This window comes from Cicer arietinum, chromosome 3 (genome assembly GCF_000331145.2).
Source record: "Cicer arietinum cultivar CDC Frontier isolate Library 1 chromosome 3, Cicar.CDCFrontier_v2.0, whole genome shotgun sequence".
In the NCBI taxonomy this organism is placed as follows: Eukaryota; Viridiplantae; Streptophyta; class Magnoliopsida; order Fabales; family Fabaceae; genus Cicer; species Cicer arietinum.
Window position 1 is genome coordinate 28588917 of NC_021162.2, and position 6788 is coordinate 28595704.

Below are 6788 nucleotides of genomic sequence, written 5' to 3' on the forward strand. Positions count from 1 at the left end.
TTGTTATTTACTAGGTGTATTCTAGTCCACTTTGTTACTAAAGTAATGTAGTTTGTCTAATAAGTGCAAAAGACTCAATGGATAAATATTTAAGGTCATTTTATTATTTGTGAGGTTTTTTTGACAATTTTATTTATTAATCAATGTAGTTCAACCAATAAGTGCAAAACTCTCAATAGGATTTAGGATTTAGGGTTTCGGGTATACGGTTTAGGGTTAAGGGTTAAGGGTTAAGGGTTTAGGGTTTCGGGTTTAGGTTTAGGATTAAGGGTCTAGGTCTATTTTGGTCCATATTTGTTTTAACAATGTATTTCATCAAATAAGTGCATAATTCTAAATGGATATAGAATTTAGGTCATTTTGTTGCTTACTACATGTATTCTAGTCCACTTGTTTCTAAAGTAATGTATTTCGTACAATAAGTGCAAAAAGACTCTGTAGATTAAAATCTTGGTATCAACGAAATATGCAAAAGTATCAACGAAATAATATATTAGGTTATTTGTGGTCTTTACTAGGTTTATAGTTTAGGGTTTTGTGGTTAGGGTTTCAAGTTTAGGGATTATATTTTAGGGTTTAGGGTTTATGTTTAGGTTTAGGGTTAAGGGTCTAGGTCCATTTTGGTATTAATCAATGTATTTCATGAAATAAGTGCATAATTTTCAATGGATATAGATTTTAGGCCATTATGTTATTTACTAGGTGTATTCTACTCCACTTTGTTACTAATCCAATGTAGTTTGTCTAATAAGTGAAAAGAATCAATGGATTAATATTTAAGGTCATTTTATTATTTGTGATGTTTTTATGTCCATTTTATTTGTTAATCAATGTAGTTCAACCAATAAGTGCAAAAGTATCAATAGGCTTTTGGATTTATGGTTTAGGGTTTACGGTTTAGGGTTAAGGGTTTCGGGTTTAGGTTTTAGGGTTTTGGGTTTAGTTTTACGGTTAAGGGTCTAGGTCTATTCTAGTCCATTTTTGTTTTAATCATTGTATTTCATGAAATAAGTGCATAATTCACATTGGATATAGATTTAAGGTCATTTTGTTATTTACTACGTGTATTCTAGTCCACTTTGCTTCTAAAACAATGAAGTTCAGATAATAAGTGCAAAAAGACTCGCTAGGTTAAAATCTTAGGTCATTTTGGTATTTGTGATTTTTTTTCCATTTTAGTTGTTAATCAATGTTGTTCAACCTATAAGTGGAAAACTCTCACTTAATTTAGATTTTAGGACATTTTGGTTTATGATATGTTTTTTTTTTTTGTCCGTTTTTGTTCTTATTCATTGTAGTTCATCCAAGATGGGCAAAATTCTCAAAGCATTAATATTTTAAGACATTTTGGTCTCTTACTAGGTGAATGGTTAGGGTTTAGGGTTTAAGATTAAGGGTTAAGGGTCTATGACTATTCTAGTCCATTTTGGTTCTTAATCAATGCAGTTCGTCGAATAAGTGCAAAAGTCTGAATATATTAATATTTTTGGTCATTTTGTACTTTACTAATATTTTAAGATTATGGTGTAGGGTTTGAGATTAAAGGTTATGGGTCAAGGTGTATTCTAGTCCATTTTGGTTCTTAATCAATGTAGTGGATAAGTGTCACTAGATTTGGATTTTAGGTTATTTTTGTTTTTGATATGTTTCTTTTTGTTCATTTTAGTTCTTATTCATTGTAGTTCTTCCATTAAGTGCAAAAGTCTCAATGTAATAATATTTTACGTCATTTTGATTTTTACGAGGTCTATTCTAGTCCATTTAGATTCTTACTCAATGTATTTTGTCTAATAAGTGAAAAAAGTCTCAACAGATTAACATATTAGGTCATTTGTGGTCTTTACAAATTTTAGGATTAAAGGTTTAGGGTTTAGGATTTAGGGTTTAGGAATTAGTGTTTTGGGTTTACGAATTTGGATTTCGGAATTAGGAATTAGGGTTTCGGGTTTAAGTTTAATGTTAATGGTCTAGGTCTATTCTAGTCCATTTTGGTTTTGATATGATTCTTTTTGTCCATTTTAGTTTTTCCAATAAGTGTAAACGTCTCAATGCTTTAATTTTGTTGGTTATTTTGGTCTTCACGAGGTCTTTTCTTGTTCATTTTGATTCTTACACAATGTAGTTGGTCTAATAATTGGAATAGTCTCAATGGATTACTATATAAGGTCATTTTTAGTCTTTACTAAGTTTAGGATTAAGGGTTTAGCGTTTAGTGTTTAGTGTTTATAGTTTAGGAATTATGGTTTAGGAATTAGGGTTTTGGGTTTAGGGTTTAAAGTTTAGGGTTTAGAGTTTAGGTTTTAGAGTTGAGGGTTGAGGGTTTAGGGTTGAGGGTTTAGGTTTTAGGTTAAGGATCTAGGTCTATTCTTGTCCATATTGGTTTTAATCAATACATTTCATGAAATAAGTGCATAATTCTAAATGGATATAGATTTTAGGTCATTTTGCTATTTATTAGGTGTATTCTATTCCACTTTGTTTCTAAAACAATGTAGTTTGCTAATAAGTGCAAAAGACACAACGAATTAAAATTTAAGGTAGTTTTGGTATTTGTTATGTTTTTTTTTGTCCATTTTAGTTGTAAACCAATGTAGTTCAACCTATAAGTGCAAAAGTCTCACTAGATTTAGATTTTAGAACATTTTGGCTTTTGATATTTTTCTACTTGTCCGTTTTAGTTCTTATTCATTGTAGTTCGTTCAATAAGTGCAAAAGTCTCAATGCATTAATATTGTAGGTCATTTTGGTCTTTACGAGGTCTATATTAGTCCATTTTGAATCTTACTCAATGAAGTTGGTCTAATAAGTGGAAAAGTCTTAAAGGATTAATATATTTGGGTTCTGGGTTTAGGGTTTTGGGTTTAAAGTTTTGGTTTTAGGGTTTATGGTTTAGGGTTTAGGGTTGAGGGTTTAGGTGGAGGGTAAAGGATCTAGGTATATTCTAGTCCATTTTGGTTTTAATCTATATATTTCATGAAATAAGTGCACAATTCTAAATGGATACAGATTTTATGGTCATTTTGTTATTTATTAGGTGTATTCTAGTCCACTTTGTTTCTAAAACAATATAGTTCGACCAATAAGTGATTAGGGTTAGGGTTGGTCCAAAATTCTAGTCCATTTTTTTTGGGTCCAAAATGGGTAAAACTCAACATATTAATATTTTAGGTCATTTTGGTCTCTTACTAGGTGAATGGTTAGGGTTTAGGGTTTTAGATTAAGGGTTAAGGGTCTATGTCTATTCTAGTCCATTTTGGTTCTTAATCAATGTAGTTCGTCGAATAAGTACATAAGTCTCAATATATTAATATTTTATGTCATTTTGTAGATTAGGGTTTAGGGCTTAGAGTTTGAGGTTTTGGGTTTTGGGTTTAGGGTTGTAGGTCATTTTGGTCTTTACGAGGTCTATTCTAGTCCATTTTGATTCTTACTCAATGTAGTTGGTCTAATAATTGCAAAAGACTCAATGGATTAATATATTAGGTCATTTGTGGTCTTTACTAAGTTTAGGATTAAGTGTTTAAGGTTTAGGGTTTAGGATTAAGGGTTTCCGGTTTAAGAATACGTGTTTAGGGTTTAGGTTTAGGGTTAGAGAATTAGAGTTTAAGGTTTTGTGTTATGGGTTTAGGGTTTAAGGATTAGGGTTTAGGGTGTTAGGTTGTGGGTTTAGAGTTGAGGGTTGAGAGTTTAGGGCTACGGTTAAGGATCTAGGTCTATTATAGTCCATTTTTGTTTTAATGAATACATTTCATGAAATAAGTGCATAATTCTAAATGGTTATAGATATTAGGTCATTTTGTTATTTATTAGGTGTATTCTAGTCCACTTTGTTTCTAAAACAATGTAGTTTGCTGTCAAGTGCAACAGACGCAATGGATTAAATTTTTTGGTCATTTTGGTAGTTGTTATGTATTGTTTGTCTATTTTAGTTGTTTATCAATGTAGCTCAACCTATAAGTGCAAAAGTCTCACTTAATTTAGATTTTAGAACATTTTTGTTTTTGATATGTCTCCTTTTGTCGATTTTAGATCTTATTCATTGTATTTCGTTCAATAAGTGCAAAAGTATCAATGTATTAATATTTTAGGTCATTTTGGTCTTTACTAGGTTAACAGATTAGGGTTTAGGGTTTATAGTTTGAGATTAAGGGTTATGGGTCTCGGTCTATTCTAGTCCACTTTAAGGGTTAAGGGTTAAGGGTTAAGGGTTAAGGGTTAAGGTTAAAGGTTAAGGGTTAAGGGTTTAGGGTTTAGAGTTTAGAGTTTAGGAATTATGGTTTCGGGTTTAGGAATTAGGTTTTCGGGTTTAAGTTTAGGGTTAAGGGTCTAGGTCTATTCTAGTCGATTTTGGTTTTGATATGTTTCTTTTTGTCAATTTTAGTTTTTCCAATAAGTTAAAATGTCTCAATGCATTAATATTGTAGGTCATTTTGATATTTACGAGGTCTATTCTAGTCCATTTTGATATTTAGGATTAAGTGTTTAGGGTTTAGGGTTTAGGAATTAGGGTTCGGGTTTAAGAATTAGTGTTTAGGGTTTACGTTTAGGGTTAGAGAATTAGGGTTTTGGGTTTTGTGTATTGGGTTTAGGATTTAAGATTTAACGTTTAGGATTTAGGGTTTAGGGTTTATGGTTTAGGGTTTAGGGTTGAGGGTTTAGAGTTGAGGGTTGAGAGTTTAGGGTTATCATTAAGGATCTAGGTCTATTCTAGTCCATTTTTGTTTTAATCAATACATTTCATGAAATAAGTGCGTATTCTAAATTGTTATAGATTTTTGGTCATTTTGTTATTTATTAGGTGTATTCTAGTCCACTTTGTTTCTAAAACAATGTAGTTTTCTAACAAGTGCAAGAGACGCAATGGATTAAAAAATTTGGTCATTTTGGAATTTGTTTTATTTTTTTGTCGATTTTAGTTGCTAATTAATGTAGCTCAACCTATAAGGGAAAAAGTCTCACTTGATTTAGATTTTGAAACATTTTTGTTTTTGAGATTAAGGGTTATGGGTCTATGTCTATTCTAATCAATTTGAGTTCTTAATCAATGTACTTCGTCGAATAAGTGCATAAGTGTCACTAGATTTGGATTTTAGGTCATTTTTGTTTTTGATATGATTCTTTTTTCCATTTTAGTTCTTATTCATTGTAGTTCGTCCATTAAGTGCAAATGTCTTAATGCATTAATATTGTAGGTTCTTTTGGTCTTTAAAAGGTCTATTCTAGTCCATTTTGATTCTTACGCAATGTAGTTGGTCTAATAAGTGCAAAAGACTCGATGGATTAAAATATTAGGTCATTTGTGGCCTTTACTAAGTTTAGGATTAATTGTTTAACGTTTAGGAATTAGGGTTTCGTGTTTAAGAATTTGTGTTTAGGGTTAGAGAATTAGGGTTTTGTGTTTGGGGTTTAGGGTTTAGGATTTAGGGTTTAGGGTTTAGGGTTTAGTGTTTAGGGTTTAGGGTTTAGGGTTTCGGGTTTAGGGTTTAGGGTTTAGGGTTTAGAGTTGAGGATTGAGAGTTTAGGGTTACAGTTAAGGATCTAGGTCTATTCTTGTCCATTTTTGTTTTAATCAATATATTTCATGAAATAAGTGCATAATTCAAAATGGTAATAGATTTTAGGTCATTTTGTTATTTATTAGGTGTATTTCAGTCCACTTTGTTTCTAAAACAATGTAGTTTGCTATCAAGTGCAACAGACGCAATGGATTTAAATTTTTGGTCATTTTGGTATTTGTTATGTTTTTTTTTTGTCCATTTTAGTTGTTAATCATTGTAGCTCAACCTATAAGTGCAAAAGTCTCACTAGATTTAGATTTTAGAACATTTTTGTTTTTGATATGTTTCTTTTTGTCGGTATTAGTTCTTATTCATTGTAATTCGTTCAATAAGTGCTAAAGTATCAATGTATTAATATTTTAGGTCATTTTGGTCTTTACTAGGTTAAGAGATTAGGGTTTAGGGTTTATGGGTCTATGTCTATTCTAGTCCATTTTAGTTCTTAATCAATGTAGTTCGTCGAATAAGTGCATAAGTGTCACTAGATTTGGATTTTAGGTCATTGTTGTTTTTGATATGTTTCATTTTTTCAATTTAGTTCTTTTTCATTGTAGTTCGTCCATTAAGTGCAAAAGTCTCAATGCATTAATATTGTAGGTCCTTTTGATTCTTACTCAATGTAGTTGGTCCAATAAGTGGAAAAGTCTCAATAGATTAATATATTAGGTCATTTGTGGTCTTTACTAAGGGTAGGATTAAGGGTTTAGGGATTAGGGTTTAGGATTTAGGGTTTAGGGTTAAGGCTTTAGGGTTTATGGTTTAGGGTTTAGGGTTTAGGGTTTAGGGTTTAGGAATTAGTGTTTCGGGTTTAGGAAGTAGGTTTTCGGGTTTAAGTTTAGGTTAAATGGTCTAGGTCTACTCTAGTCCATTTTGGTTTTGACATGATTCTTTTTGTGCATTTTAGTTTTTCCAATAAATGTAAATTTCTCAATGCTTTAATATTGTTAGTCATTTTGGTCTTTACGAGTTCTATTCTTGTTCATTTTGATTCTTACTCAATGTAGTTTGTCTAATAGTTGGAATAGTTTCAATGGGTTAATATATAAGGTCATTTGTGGTCTTTACTAAGTTTAGGTTTAAGGGTTTAGGGTTTAGGGTTTAGGAATTAGGGTTTCGGGTTTAGGAATTAAAGTTTCAGGTTTTAGGAATTGGTGTTTCGAGTTTAAGTTTAGGGTTAGAGAATTAGGGTTTTTGGTTTTAGGTTTTGGGTTTTAGGTTTTTGGTTTTAGG